Below are 15,729 nucleotides of genomic sequence, written 5' to 3'. Positions count from 1 at the left end.
GTGACCACAGCATGAGTTCTACCTCAAATTCATACACCAGATTTGAATATAGAGACAACTTCATGGTTTCCCTTGTTGAAAATCTAAGGGTTGTAAACCTGAAAATAGGCAGAAGAATAATATTTTATAAGAAGAAAGGGTTCTATGGCTAAGACAATGTGAAGCATAGGACGAGAGTATCTTTGAGACTTTTCACATTAAGATTCTTAGATTCAATATTTCAAAAGATACTCTGGCAACTTGAATTACTTTTCAGCAATAATTTTCCACTGAATTAGCCACATTCTTTCTCCTAATTTTTATTGTAAATTATAGCAATCATTCATAGACAAGTATTAACAAATCTTATCACTGAGAACTCTGATAATTGTTGTTTATTATAATAACACTGACATGCCTTTGAAATCATTCATGTTTTTTAAGTTAGCAAGAATTATTTTCAGTATAATTTTCTTTAAAGCATATGTAAATGGAATTGTGTTTGTTGATAGGAGACCCCTGAATGCTATTTATCAAACTATTTACCCATTAACCTTTGATTGGAAAGAATTCATTCATCACATGCACTGTTCTTCATGGCCACTAGGTGGTACTCCAACCACAGTGTCTCTACCTGAACTTTGAGAACCTGATTACCACGCAGTCCTACAATAGGCTCCTAGTGAAAGGGCCAGTCTTGGATACATCTACTGTTGTCAGACCCAGGCTTTTCTTCCTGGCAATGTTGTCAACAGTCACTTAACCACCCACTCCAGGGTCTGAACAGTGAAGCCATGATCACTGCAAACATCTTCCACAACCTTCCAACCACAACAGCCTAGCCAACATGTGTAGTGGGAAGATTCTGTGGGAAGGACCATGTTGGAGCCTTAGGTATGTGCTGGCCCAGCTGTGTCCTACTAAACTTCCATCCAGACTTCATTTGCACTGGGCTAGCAGCTCAGCATGGGCCAGCACAGGGGACTTAACCCAGGAAGCTAAGATCCAGAGTTTCCTGGTCTGTGAACAAAGCTTCTCTCCTTATTTCCTGGATTTCCTTCAGTTACATTCTATTTCCCAAGTAAGTTCTGAACCATTTCCCACAAGAAATGTGCATGTTTACAGCTTCAAAGAAGGACAAATCTCCATATCTGAGTCAATTTGCAAACATAGGCCAAAGTATGCGATATCCTCACAAATGCTAAGTGGCATAGAAAAGGGGGCAATTTACAAGAACCAGGATATTAAAAAGACTTTGCAGAAAAACATTTAGAAACATTTCTAGACACTATAGTGTGTAGAACTGGAAAAGACTTGGAGAACATCTGGTCTGGAGCTCTCAAACAGTTCCTCCAAGTCCTAGAAGTTCATGAAGGTACCTCAGGAGCTTTCTGGACTCCAGCCAAGGAGGATGCCCAGCCCACCACCCCCACATCAACCAAACAGCTCCAGTTTGGTTGATTGTTTTATTGGAGTTCTGTGTAAACTTAATTGAACAAAGAATCCTACTTTGATTTCCCCAAAGGTGTAACCATTAATCTAGCCCAAACTACTCATTTTGCCGATGAGATAATAAAAGGAAGTTGGGGGCTTTCCCAAGATCATACACAGCTTGAAATGAATCTTAAAGGTAGGACATTTTGAATATGCTGAAGAAGGAAGGAAGGACAAAGTATATACAAGAACCACAGCTCCATCTGGCCCACAGGGTAGAAAAGTGTTACCTGTCAAACCATGTAAACCTAAAGACAGTTAACTTTTGCCACCCGGTTTACTGAAAGATATTCTCTTACCAGAGACAGACACACAACACATAGTTAACACTCGCTAAGCCCCAACTCATAACCCATAGAATTGGAAAGCTAATACTCACTTCATTGACCAAATGAATTTTTTTTCCCATCTTTCAACTGAAAGCTATTTACTACTGTTTCTCAGAAAGCCTCCACTACAAGCAAGAAAAAGACAGGACCCCTTCATGGAGAACTTAATCTAGATTTGGCAGTGGATACATGGGAAGACAGTAAATTGTATACAAATCCTATGTTGTAAAATGTTGACTCTCATCACCTTTTGTTTTCTCCTTATTTAAAAAAAAAATGTAGAATTAATTTCACACCAGCTTTGAGAGTTTGAGTCAAACACAAGTTGGGGAAACCAAAGGTTAGCAGAAGAAACTAACTCTTAAAAATAGTTGGGAAATAAGGAGAAGGACCCTGTTGCTTTTTTACTCTGCTAGTGAAAAGAAAATAGAAGGTATTCCCTCAATGTCCTGCTCTGTTTGGGGGGAAAAAAAAGCCCATCTCAAACCAATTTCAGCACAAAAAAAAGAGTTTACAAGACCAAGGAATGCAAAAAGGCAGGAGGCGGGGATGTTAATGCCCAGCCACATAAGTCCACAATGGAGTCAGCAGGAACCCCTTGGCCCTCTCTCATTTCTGCTTTATTCTGTGTTGATTTGCTCCTCACTCAGGTTATCTTGGAGAGAGACAAAACTCCAATAGATATAAGCACACAAATTGAAAACCCTCCAGCAAGAGCACCTTTGGCTTGGGAGCTCCAGGTAGTAGGAATTACATCTCACTGGCTTGACCAGATGCAGGTGCCCCTCCTTGGACATATTGTTTTGATTTTGATTGGCCAGCCTGCACCACATGGCTCCCCCTGGCAGTGGGAATTGGGAACTTACCAGAGGTTATATCCTGGTAGAACTGAGTCTTAAAAGATGGAACCAAAGCCAAGGGAAGAGTTGGAGAGGAATAGTCCTCCAAAGGAGAAATGGGAGTCTGTTGCAAGAGGAAGGATATGGAACAGGAAAACCACAACTGTGGGCTCCCTTCACCTACTTCCCTTTGCTGGTGGCACGAGGCACACCTGATACCTTTAAGGGCTCTAAAGTAACTAAGTAATAGAAACCATTAGCCAAGCTAGACTGCCATTCAATCATGTGTTTGTTAAACAAAGGCTTACTTAGAGTGAGCCACAGTCTTGGACTGAGCACCTGCCAGGAGACTTGGGCAAAGGGCTGCCAGCAACCACTGTCTCAGGAAGCACCACAGGCCAAGTTCCGGGCTGCATTTGCAGTCTTGGTCTACTGTCAACTACTTTTTCTTCCTTCCTGCAAGCCCCAGGGCACCAGCCTTTGTTTTTCTTTCTACCCTTTCATGGGAGTTTTCTCTTCTCCTAACTTTGCCTAGGCATAAGACACATCTTTCAAGCTACCTCTGATACTCTTGAAAACAAGGAACAAGATTTTCTTCATTATCAGGACTGGAGATACACTGGGCACTGAGAGAAGTTCCAGGATTGAGATGCCTCACTGTTTTCTTATGATCATTTTTCCTGATTATGGAATAATGGAATCCTTTTCAGGTTCCCACCCTTGGGTTTCCTGATCTTTGTGGCCTTTCTTTCTTTCTTTCTTCCTTCCCTCCCTCCCTCCCTCTCCTCCCTCCCTCCCTCTCCTCCTCCTCCTCCTCCTCCTCCTCCTCCTCCTCCTCCTCCTCCTTCTTCTACCAGGGATGGAACTCAGGGGCACTCTACCACTGAGCCACATCCCCAGCCCTATTTTGTATTTTATTTAGAGACAGGGTCTCACTGAGTTGCTTAGTGCTTCACTTTTGCTGAGGTTGGCTTTGAACTCATGATCCTCCTGCCTCAGCCTCCTGAGCCACTGAGATTACAGGTGTGTGCCACTGTGCCCGGCTTTTGTCTCCTTTTCTGCAATGAACCTTAGGGAATCTCTCTCACTCCTGGATATTGGTAAGTGCCAGCTGCCATTCCGGAGCATTTTCTCTAGACCAGACACTGTGGAAAATACTTTAGTATATTATCTCACATAATCCTCACCTCTCCTTTAAGGTGAATCCTGTTACCATAATTAAAGAGGGAACTGGGTGCCAGGTGTAGTGGCACATACCTGTAATTCCAATGACTCAAGAGGCTGGAGCGGGAGGATGCCAAGTTTGAGGCCAACTTGGGAAACTCAAGGAGACCAAGTGTCAAAGGGCTGGGGATGTGGTTCAGTGGTAGAGCACCCCAGACTAAATCTCCAGACACACACACACACACACAAACTGGGAGACAGAGAATTGTTTATCTGAATTCATACAGCCAGAGAGTGTCAGCCAAGGGACAGGTCCTGGGTCTGCCTGGTGTGAGAGCCAGGCTCTTAACTGCTACACACTGCCTTCTGGGGGCCTCCCCTGCAGGACGCCCTCTTTTAGCATTGGAGCCTGAAGGTACAGAATGACAAGAACAAACAAGAATGTGCTGGGATACCCAGGAGCCCCCAAGACTCAGGAAGGCCAGGTGCTTGTGAAGACCACAAGGCTGAACAATTTCAACTTCAATCTTGGTCTGACAACACACACACACACACACACACACACACACACACACATTCAGAAGAGATTACAACAGGAGATTTTTTTCATGTGTTACTTCAATCTGGTACCTAGCCAGAACCATCTGTTTTATAAAGTTGACTGTTTCTCAGCCTTATTTTATTCATATCCCTTCTGATAAATGAAAGTTTTTTTACACTGTCATTCCAAATTCCATTATGGTTCCCAGTGCTTTCTTCCCTTCCAATCTATTTTTTTTTATCTCTCTCTCTCTCTCTCTCTCTCTCTCTCTCTCTCTCTCTCTCTCTCTCTCTCTCCTCACACTAGTTTTTTATTTCACTCATTTATTTTTGTGTGGTACTGAGGATCAAACCCAGGGCCTCCATGTGCTAAGCAAGTGCTCTACCCCAGCCCTATATTTTGCATTTCTCTATCTCACTATCCAGTGGATTCCTCTGAGCTTCACTTCTGACAGTTGCATTACAGAAGAAACCTTCTCTTTTATTTCCCATATATAAAAATCATGTAATATTATATATGATTTTCAGAATACACCCCAGACATATTTAAAATATATAACACCTAAGATAGCACAGGCTTCCACCAATCAGAACCCCTGCTGGCCTCTGGCACATGGACGGAAGCTAGACAAGCACCAAACCAAAAAACACCCCATCCAGGAGTCCTGCCGTATATCCCATGATTGAGGATAGCTGAGTAGGACTGACTGTTTCTCTAATTGTGCCATAAAATTCTACTAGGTAAAGAAGAAACAAAAATAAAAAGTGCATTATTCTCTTTTTCATTTCTTTTACACAAACCTTCCAACCAGTTTCTTCATGGTAGAGCTGATAATTCTCTCAAGTACAAGGGACAGAAGTACCCAAGATGAGTAACAAAAGTGAGGTGAGGCATATGATCCATTGCATTGTTGTCAAGTGGCTTCGCCCTATTGCTCATCTCAAGCTTCAACTATTAGGAAACCCAGCAGCTGTCTACACATCAGCCACCCACTTATTCCTCCCAAGGGAATTTCCATTTGCTTTTTAGGTCACAAGAGAGTAACACATTTGGTTTCATAATTCTAAAACACTGACCCAGTCCTGGGAGAAGAAGACAACACCCAAACTGGAATATTTCTGCTCTTGCCTGTTAGGTAGAATGGGGAAATGGCAGGAAATGAAAAGTGCCTGCCCTCCTCTGGGGAAGCAGCAAGAGCCTCAGTGTGATGTTAAACATTGCTCTGAACAGAACATTGCTCTGCTCAACCCCATAAAACAGCAGCAGGGCCCAAAAGAGATGGGGCCAGAGTCAAGAGGAAGGTCAATTCAACCTTGGACATCATGCAGTTGCTGAAAGGACTTACCATTCAATGCGTGTAAAGCACCCTCTGCTGATTCCAGGAACAACCAGGTGTTTGCAAGGACTGAACTTCTCCCCTGGAAGATTCAGAGAAAGAAAAAACCATTTTTTTTTTTAATTTTTACACACCAAAAAACATGGCATATAGTCAGCCCTCCATATATCCCTTATCCATAGGTTCCACATTCATGAATTCAACCAACCACAGATTGAAATTATTCAGATCACATCTGTACTAAACATATAAAATCTTTCTTTCCATTATCCCCTAAACAATAAATATAAGAGTAATTTGCCTAGCATTTACATTGTATTAAATAAGTAACCTAGAGTTGATTTAAATTATAAAGGGGAACGTTTATAGGTTATATACAAATGCTATGCCATTTTATATAAGCCCCCAGAGTTTCCCAACAGTAGCAATTCCCCAAGAAGTGATCTCTCTTAGTCCTCTGATTTCAAGCTCCTGAGCCCCTTCCAGCTATCTCTGCAAAATCACGGCTCTCCATCCCTCAGTGAGTTCTCCTAATACACACACACACACAACCCACTCACTATTGCATTACTGCTAGACTGGAAACCAAAAATTCCCACAATAGGAAACTGTTCTATTTATTATGGTGCATTCATAATGGAATACTAAGTAACATTGTGAAGGTGGATGAGTTAGAGCTACATCTATTCAAGGTAAATTGTTAAGTAACAAAGGAAAGGCTAGAAAAGAAGGCAGAGGTGATACTATTTTGAGAAAAAATACAAGGGCTGGGGATGTGGCTCAAACGGTAGCGCGCTCGCCTGGCATGCATGCGGCCCAGGTTCGATCCTCAGCACCACATACCAACAAAGATGTTGTGTCCGCCGAGAACTAAAAAATAAATACTAAAAATTCTCTCTCTCTCTCTCCTCTCTTACTCTCTCTTTAAAAAAAAAAAAAAAGTAAAGAAAAAATACAAGAACATATCTAGAAGGACACACAAGAAACTGGTAACAGTGATTGCATTTGGAGAGAGGATTAAGACTAGATACAAATGAGAGGAAGGACACATATGTATATGTTTTTGAACAATGAGCCAGAGTTACTTTTAAAACATTTCTTATAAGGAAGAAGGAGGAGGAGAAGCCACCCACCTAAGAGCATTGGAAAAAAGTCTCCACCCCACTACAGATGTCCTGGAGGAAGAAGAGGAGAATCTTGCATATACAACCCCAAAGACCTCTGGTTCCAGAGTCACTGAAACAACACCTGCTACTAGGAGCTAGCTCCTCTCCCACCTGCCCACTTTGCACCCTTTATTCCTAGGGGGCCATTATTTTTTTAGTTCTCATTTTTTGACATAGATAGTACTTTGCAATTTTTAAAACTTAGTATGTTTTTCACATAGGTTACATAGATATATCATCTCATTCTATATAGTCATGCATGATACCTATGTTTTTATGTTCATATAAGAGATCCTATGGACATGGCTCCACATTTTTATTTTAGACACTAGAAAACTCACCACATACATAGGACTTTTGTTATTACTGACAAGTGCATCCTCCTCTACCATTGGATGTGCCGAAATTTATTAACCAGAAGCCCACAAATGTCCTTCTCATTTATCTGAATGAAAGTCCTTTAATTGAAACTTATGTCCTGTGGAGGAGAAACAAAACTTGAGAGTTATCCCATGGGGAAAAAAATGCTGGAAAAAAAAAAAAGAATGGAAGAGAGGCATCCTGGGTGAGGAAGGGCCAAGAGGCTGCTATTTCCTTTTGGTTGTTTCCTAAACCTACTGATGATATTGCTCAGATTTTTATTTTCAAGATTCTGCTTCTCTTATTTTACCTCAAGCTCCTTAGATAAATCATTCCGAATAATAGCTCCATCTATACATATGCCCAGTGACTATTTCTAGGCAGGACAAGCTATTCTTTCTAATTAAAGATATTTTGTCCCTAAGTGATTCATTTCCTTTGAGCTTCTCACCTTGTGTTTATAAGGATTTTTTGTTATTGTTGTTGTTGTTCGTTGTTTTGCGACCAGTTGTGCATAAAAGTAGCTGTTATTTCTGGGTAAGGGAGGTATTATACACCTAATGTTAACAATTTTAAGGTTTAATGCATTGGTAACTTATCAACCTAGGTGGTTTGCTTTCCTCTGAAAGTACTGCCTACCTGGTTAAATAAAACTTTTTTAGTTATGAGGTGATCTCAGCCAATTGTTTCCCAAGAAAAGCTTGAACCTGTTTTTTTGTTGTTGTTGTTTTGTTTTGTTTTGTATTTTTTAATATTTATTGCTTTGTTTTAGCATTTCTGACATTGATTCATATCCTTAGTCATACAGCCAGGCAGAAAGATTTCTACTTATGCGGTTGAGTTTCTTATTGCTGAACATTGTTTATTTATTGTTGCTTAATCTTTATCACTGAACCAGTTTTTCCATCTTCATTTTGACTTTAACACCTTCCTATTCTGTACTTTCATCATCTTCTGGTTCTGTTGGCTCCTCCCTTAGCTGGAATCCAAAATCATCCATTTTAGTGATTTGCCCAGAGTCCAGAATCCCTTTTCCCCTTGGGTTTACATTGTGGTCACTTAGCCTGCCCATCTTCATCTCAAGGGGTCCCATGACAATCCCTGCTACTCAGCACTGCCCTCAAAATATGCTCCCCCTTTCATACAAGGCCTTCTGGGACTGGTCCTCTGTCCTCTCCTCCAGCCTGTGACCTTGTTCCATCAAGCATCCTGTTCCCCACCCCACTTCAATTGGTTGCTTTCTCCACAACTGCCCCCGCCCCCCACCACCACCACATGCACACACACTCTTCTGTCTACTAAAGGTCATTTTTCTCAGTCCTGGTATATTTAAACTATTGTTTTATTTATTCCATTCTGTGCCGAAGGTTTTTTTGTTTTTGTTACTTCTGTTCTCTCTATTGGAGTGGGGGAGACTACAGTTTACAACTTGCAATGAACATAAATTCTAACTTCTTGAATAGCAATGTTGATGGTTGTGCTGAAGTCCACAGCCACAGCTTACTCTGCAGATCCAAGTTATGGTTAAGAAGGTTTCAAAAACAAAAAGAGTCCAAAAAAGCTCCCTTAATAAATATTTCTTATTAAAAATTTGCATGAGAGATGACAACCTAATACCCATTTCATTTTATCATAATGCAAACAATCCTAAACCAATATTGCAGGCATGCCGACAGGGTATGTCATTGTCATCACAGGTCAGAACACATGAAGTACAAGAGGAATACCCTACTACATAGCTACAGCTCAACAGATTATCCTTCACCCATTTCCTGCACACCATCCTGAGGTAAACTAATTTCAAATGTTGGCTGAAGTAAACCAGCTATGACAAATTGAATGAGAGCCCATCAGAATAGGTTTTGAATTTCTTTCAGTTTTTTGTTTTTAACACAAACGCCTGACTGTGCTGAATCATCAAACTGAATGCATGAAAAACTGGCCAGCCCAGTATATTAATCATTAGCAAAAGGAACTTTAAGGAGTCTACTAAGTGTTTCCTTGTCATTAAGGTAGTACAATATTTATATTATAAACCTGATTTATAGCTTGATGTTTAGCGGGGTATGACCACCAACCAATACATTAATGCAGATTTTTTTGTGTGAGAACAGAAGGTACTTTCAATATTTGGGTTTTTTATATAGAAAAAGAATGAATAAATGAATTTTTTTTCTTTTCTTTTTCCCCCAGGAGGTAAGATTCAATTTGATTCTTCTAGAGAATCAAAAAGTAGGTTGAAAGTAGGTTTTTGGTTTTCAGTCATAATCTGTATGGATTCTTCATAGTTGATTTGTCTGCTTCATTGATAGCTACTTTTCTGATAATTTCATCTAATTCTTCATCTATTAGTTTTCCCCCTAAGTTTGTCCCAACATGATATAATTCTGTTGCCTTGATGTAACCATCTTCATCCTTGTCAAAGACTGGGATTGCCTCAAGGATCTCTTCTTCACTATCTGTATCTTTCATTTTTCTGACCATCATAGTCAAAACTTCTGGGTCGTCAATGGCGCCAATAACCTCACCATCCACTTCATTGATCATATCCTTCAATTCTATTTCTGTTAGTTTTTGATCCTGTGACCTCATGACAGTTCAAAATTCTTTTATTGTAATGGAGCCATTGACATCTTTACCAAACAGAGAGCTTCCTTAAATTCACAGTCTGTACCGTGGTCAGTTTATCAGCCATAGGGTGAGTGAAGGGAGGACAAGAAAGAGAAGCAGATATGGCTGCATCTAGGCAGGAGCTGTGGCAGGTGCGTCCACTGCTGCTGCTGCTGCTGCTGCTGATAGGGCATGGTGTTCACTGCCCAGTACCACCACTACAGCCCGAACCACTGTCCAACTCTCTGCCAAAGTTCTTGAACCCATTTTGTTCCATCATCCCAGGCATGGGATATCTATAAAAACTTAAACATACAATTATGTAATAAGAATATAATCATATTATGATTGTGATATATTATTTACTATAACATATAAGCTATAGATTATGATTTCCAACCAACTTTAATACACCTGTGCCAATTTTGTTGAAACATTTGAAGAATTGATAATTTGGGACTGAATGCATTAAAGACTAGTCTTCACTGTTTTTCTTTATTTCCTTACCTTCCAATAACTACTTTTAAAAAATTAAACATAAAAGTGACACATACATATGGTAAATGTTCAGTGAAAAAAGGATGGAAAATAAAATGCCCCTACCTGTCACTAGCAGTGATTTGAATTACGGCCTTTGTCCCTGTGACAGGAGCACACCTGTGATGGGAACTCAGGTGCAAAGGTATCAGTTGAGACTGCCCAGTTGCTATTGAAAAACCAGCCTCTACCTCAGAGCAAAGCCTGTCCAAGGAAGGGACATGACCTTTGTCCTTGGAAAGACCCACAGAACACTCCTAGGCACATTTCCACCCTACTAAGTTGTATATCTACAAATAACAGGAGAGATCTGCTGTGCCAGGTGTCCCTGACTCAGTCAGGCTAGGTGGAGATCCATAGCAATCCCCTAGCAGCCACCAATCAGCATGAGATAGGGAAATACCTGGGATGCCAGATGATCCTCCCAGTAGTTTATGGTGGTTGATAACATGTTGAGAAAGCATGTAGTTCAGCACGTACTCCCCTCATGGCTTAAACCAATCAGTTCAAATGAATCCCCCTCTTTTACTAGCCAATCACCCTTACCCAACTTGTTCCTGCCAGTGAATGTGCTAATCATGTTTTAGAGTTGTTTTATGATTTTCCCGTGGCGTGTGATGATTTGCTAAGAGATGCTATGATGTATGTGAAGTCCCTGCCTTCCCCAAAGAGTGTATAAAACTGCTGCAAACCCTGGGCTCAAGGCCTCTCAGCATCACCAGTTGCTGTGTGTGTGCAGAGGACCCAGCTAGCTCGCAATAAACACCTCTTTGCTGCTTACATCAATCTTGGTCTCTGGTGGTCTTTTGAGGGTCCCGAATTCGAGCATAACACTATGGTGATACCCTGCTCAAAAGGAGGTTCTGTGCCTGCCACAGAGCTATCAGTCTTAATCTGAGTTCAGACACCAGCTGCCAGGGGTAGAGAATTATGAGCATAAGCTGATAATTATAATTGGGCTTCTAGTCTTTGACATTCTCACAGAAAACACTTTTGATGTTGAAACCTATATAATAAATGTGCCAAGCTAGCTCTGGGTCATTGCATTGCTATCAGGGTATAATGTCCCACATTGTCTCAGCTTTCTTTCTATGTGTATCTTTTTGTTTTTTCTAATCCCCCCAGTGCCCCTTGGTCAGTTTTCTGAATTAATAGTCATGCAGGTTGCGGCACCTACCCCATCTGAGGCTAGTCATTATTCCCAAAGATGACTGAGACAATTTGTTAACTAACTGAGTAACAGGATCACAAGTCTCTTTTCAGGCTGCGGGGGAATATACACACACTCGCGCGCACACACACACACACACACACACACACACACACGTGTTGATTTTATATATTATGGTTTTTTATGTAATGTAAATAATATATAAATAAATATAGTATTTATGCAATATAAACTTGTAAATTTTATACCTGGGAATGAAATCATCCATTATTCTGACCTTTGTTTTACGAATTCAATATTATATTCTGGCACAAGAGTCCGGGAACAATGGGAATTGTGATTACCCTGGTGAAAATATTTGAATACTTTGGAGGAAGGGATAAAAGAACAACTTCCTCTTTACTATTTACATTTTTATCATTAGAGTTTTGTAATATAAAGAAAAAATAATTTTATGTTTGTATATTTCTTGAATATCTTTTCACATTAGCATGTACAGATATAACTCATTATATATTTAATGGATTTGAAGTAGCCAATTATGTAGATTTACCCTGATTTGTATAATTAATTCTGTATTCATGGATCTTTGGATCATTCTTGAGTTTGGGGGTTATTACTATTACTATTAGTACAAACAATGCCACAGGGAGAATCCTTGTCCATATATCCATAGTGCCGTGGTGACACTTCTTCTCTTCCTGCTCCCAGACTCTTTTCTTTTTGTACTATCTGAACATAGTGAATATAGCCACCATCTGGTGGTGGCTGCTTTCTGACTACTCATCTTTCAAAGAAGTGAGTTTTCTTAGACAAGCCCTAGCAGAAGGTCTGGTGGGGGAGAAGGCTATCATCAGATTCCAAGCCTCCTGGGAAATTCCATGACTCAGGACATGGTTAAGAGACTCCATCAGGAAGCAAGATTAGCAGGTGGAGAGCAATCAGGTAGCTCAGGCCACAGCCTGCATGGTGCCCATTCACCCCATGGGCAACTCACACTCTTTCTAAATCATTCCATTTCTCTGGAAGCTCTACATCCCCTATCAGAAGGCACAAGGCAGGGACTAGGCATTTAGCTCATGTGTATGCACAAGGCCCTGGGTTTGATCCCCAGCACCAAAAAAACAAACAAATAAACAGAAGGCATAGGGCAGCTCAATGGATCAACTCTGAAGAAGTGGCCACCTGGAGAGTGAGGCACAGTCTCACCTTCTTGCAGGTATACTCCAATTTTAAGAATCATTCTCTTGAAGCCCTTCTTACTTGGCTTGTGGTAGGGGAAACTTCAGCAGCTCTTTGAGGACAAGTAGAGTTAGAAGGCAGGGAGTGTGTGTGGATGATCACAGGGATAGTTCTGTCACCATTTATCAAGTCTAGAAAGGGAATTTTGCCAACTTACTAGTTGGCAACTTTATATACAGTGTGCAGTATTTACACTTCTTTGTCCTCCCTTTGGCCTCCCAATTCTACTGCAATAGTAAAGTCCTACCACAAAAAACTCTTATCTAACCACCTGCAGTGACTCTGCATTTGTAGCTGCTCTCTGCCTTTGCTCTAAGTAGGCCTCTTGAAACCCTGCAGTGGCTTTCTCAACCTTTCTGTAACATATGCATCTCATTGTGAGATAGACAGATAGATGATAGATAGATAGATAGATAGACAGACAGACAGACAGATATTGAGTGAAGTGAGATGTGTGATGTGGGTGTCAGAATACTAAGATTGGAATGGAATAAAAGAACTTGTGATTGTCTGGGTCATGACACCAAGTAAACCGTAAACCGTAAGTATTTCTGTGAATTAAAACTGATGAAAAGATGTAGTTTGAAGTTTATTGTTATTCAATAAATTCTGACATTGTGCAAAAACACAAATGTGTCTGATGTATGTTGACGGCATAGCTTGTTCATGACAGTATCCATATAAAAGTTAGAAAACAAGTGGCAGGATATAAAATCAACACGCATAAATCAAAGGCATTCCTGTATATCAGCGACAAATCCTCTGAAACGGAAATGAGGACAACTACTCCATTCACAATATCCCCCAAAAAAATAAAATACTTGGGAATCAACCTAACAAAAGAGGTGAAAGATTTATACAATGAAAATTACAAAACCCTAAAGAAAGACATAGAAGAAGACCTTAGAAGATGGAAAAATATACCCTGCTCATGGATAGGCAGATCCAACATCATCAAAATGGCGATATTACCAAAAGTTCTCTATAAGTTCAATGCAATGCCAATCAAAATCCCAGCTGCATTTCTTGTAGAAATAGATAAAAGAATCATGAAATTCATATGGAATAATAAAAGACCCAGAATAGCAAAAACAATACTAAGCAGGAAGTGTGAATCAGGCGGTATAGCGATACCAGACTTCAAACTATACTACAGAGCAATAGTAACGAAAACAGCATGGTACTGGTACCAAAACAGGCGGGTGGACCAATGGTATAGAATAGAGGACACAGTAACCAATCCACAAAACTACAACTATCTTATATTTGATAAAGGGGCTAAAAGCATGCAATGGAGGAAGGATAGCATCTTCAACAAATGGTGCTGGGAAAACTGGAAATCCATTTGCATCAAAATGAATCTGAATCCCTATCTCTCGCCTTGCACAAAAGTTAACTCAAAATGGATCAAGGAGCTTGATATTAAATCAGAGACACGGCATCTGATAGAAGAAAAAGTTGGTTATGATCTACATACTGTGGGAGCAGGCTCCAAATTCCTCAATAGGACACCCATAGCGCAAGAGTTAACAACTAGAATCAACAAATGGGACTTACTCAAACTAAAAAGTTTTTTCTCAGCAAAAGAAACAATAAGAGAGATAAACAGGGAGCCTACATCCTGGGAACAAATCTTTACTCCACACACTTCAGATAGAGCCCTAATAACCAGAATATATAAAGAACTCAAAAAATTAGACAATAAGACAACAAGTAACCCAATCAATAAATGGGCAAAGGACCTGAACAGACACTTCTCAGAAGAGGACATACAATCAATCAATAAGTACATGAAAAAATGCTCACCATCGCTAGCAGTCAGAGAAATGCAAATCAAAACTACCCTAAGATACCATCTCACTCCAGTAAGATTGGCAGCCATTAGGAAGTCAAACAACAATAAGTGCTGGAGAGGATGTGGGGAAAAGGGCACTCTTGTTCATTGCTGGTGGGACTGCAAATTGGTGCAGCCAATTTGGAAAGCAGTATGGAGATTTCTTGGAAAGCTGAGAATGGAACCACCATTTGACCCAGCTATTCCCCTTCTCGGTCTATTCCCTAAAGACCTAATAAGAGCATGCTACAGGGACACTGCTACATCGATGTTCATAGCAGCACAATTCACGATAGCAAGATTGTGGAATCAGCCTAGATGCCCTTCAATAGATGAATGGATTAAAAAAATGTGGCATTTATACACAATGGAGTATTACTCTGCATTTAAAAATGACAAAATCATAGAATTTGGAGGGAAATGGATGGCATTAGAGCAGATTATGCTAAGTGAAGCTAGTCAATCTTTAAAAAACAAATACCAAATGACTCCTCTGATATAAGGGGAGGAAACAAGGACAGGGTAGGGACGAAGAGCTTGAGAGGAAGATTTTCATTAACAGGGTTGAGAGGTGGGAGGGAAAGGAAACGAGAAGGGGAATCGCATGGAAATGGAAGGCGATCCTCAGGGTTATACAAAATGACATATAAGAGGAAAGGAGGGGTAAGACAAGATAATTCAAATGGAAGAAGTGATTTACAGTAGAAGGGGTAGAGAGAGAAAAGGGGAGGGGAGGGGAGGGGAGGGGGGATAGTAGAGAATAATATAGACAGCAGAATACATCAGACACTAGAAAGGCAATATGTCAATCAATGGAAGGGTAACTGATGTGATGCAGCAATCTGTATACGGGATAAAATTGGGAGTTCATAACTCATTTGAATCAAACTGTGAAATATGATGTATGAGGAACTATGTAATGTTTTGAACGACCAACAATAAAAAAAAAAATAAAAAAAAAAATAAAAAATAAAAATAAAAAAAAAAAAAAGAAAAACTATGCTCTATATGTGTCATAATCATAAGAATTGGAATGCATTCCGCTGTCATATATAAATTTTTAAAAATACCCTTCCCCTAGATGATTCCCTGATAATCTCAGATTACAATAACCTGCACACAAAGCT

At 40.2% G+C, this 15,729-nt stretch overlaps 1 pseudogene; it reads right to left on the bottom strand.

The window, feature by feature from the left end:
- Positions 1–9,411: 9,411 nt before the first annotated feature.
- LOC113180756 (calmodulin pseudogene) lies at positions 9,412–9,851 on the bottom strand (annotated as a pseudogene).
- Positions 9,852–15,729: the final 5,878 nt, after the last annotated feature.

This window comes from Urocitellus parryii, chromosome 1 (assembly GCF_045843805.1).
Source record: "Urocitellus parryii isolate mUroPar1 chromosome 1, mUroPar1.hap1, whole genome shotgun sequence".
Taxonomy (NCBI): Eukaryota; Metazoa; Chordata; class Mammalia; order Rodentia; family Sciuridae; genus Urocitellus; species Urocitellus parryii.
Note: the sequence above shows the minus strand (reverse complement) of the source record. Positions and strands in the feature narration are given on the sequence as shown.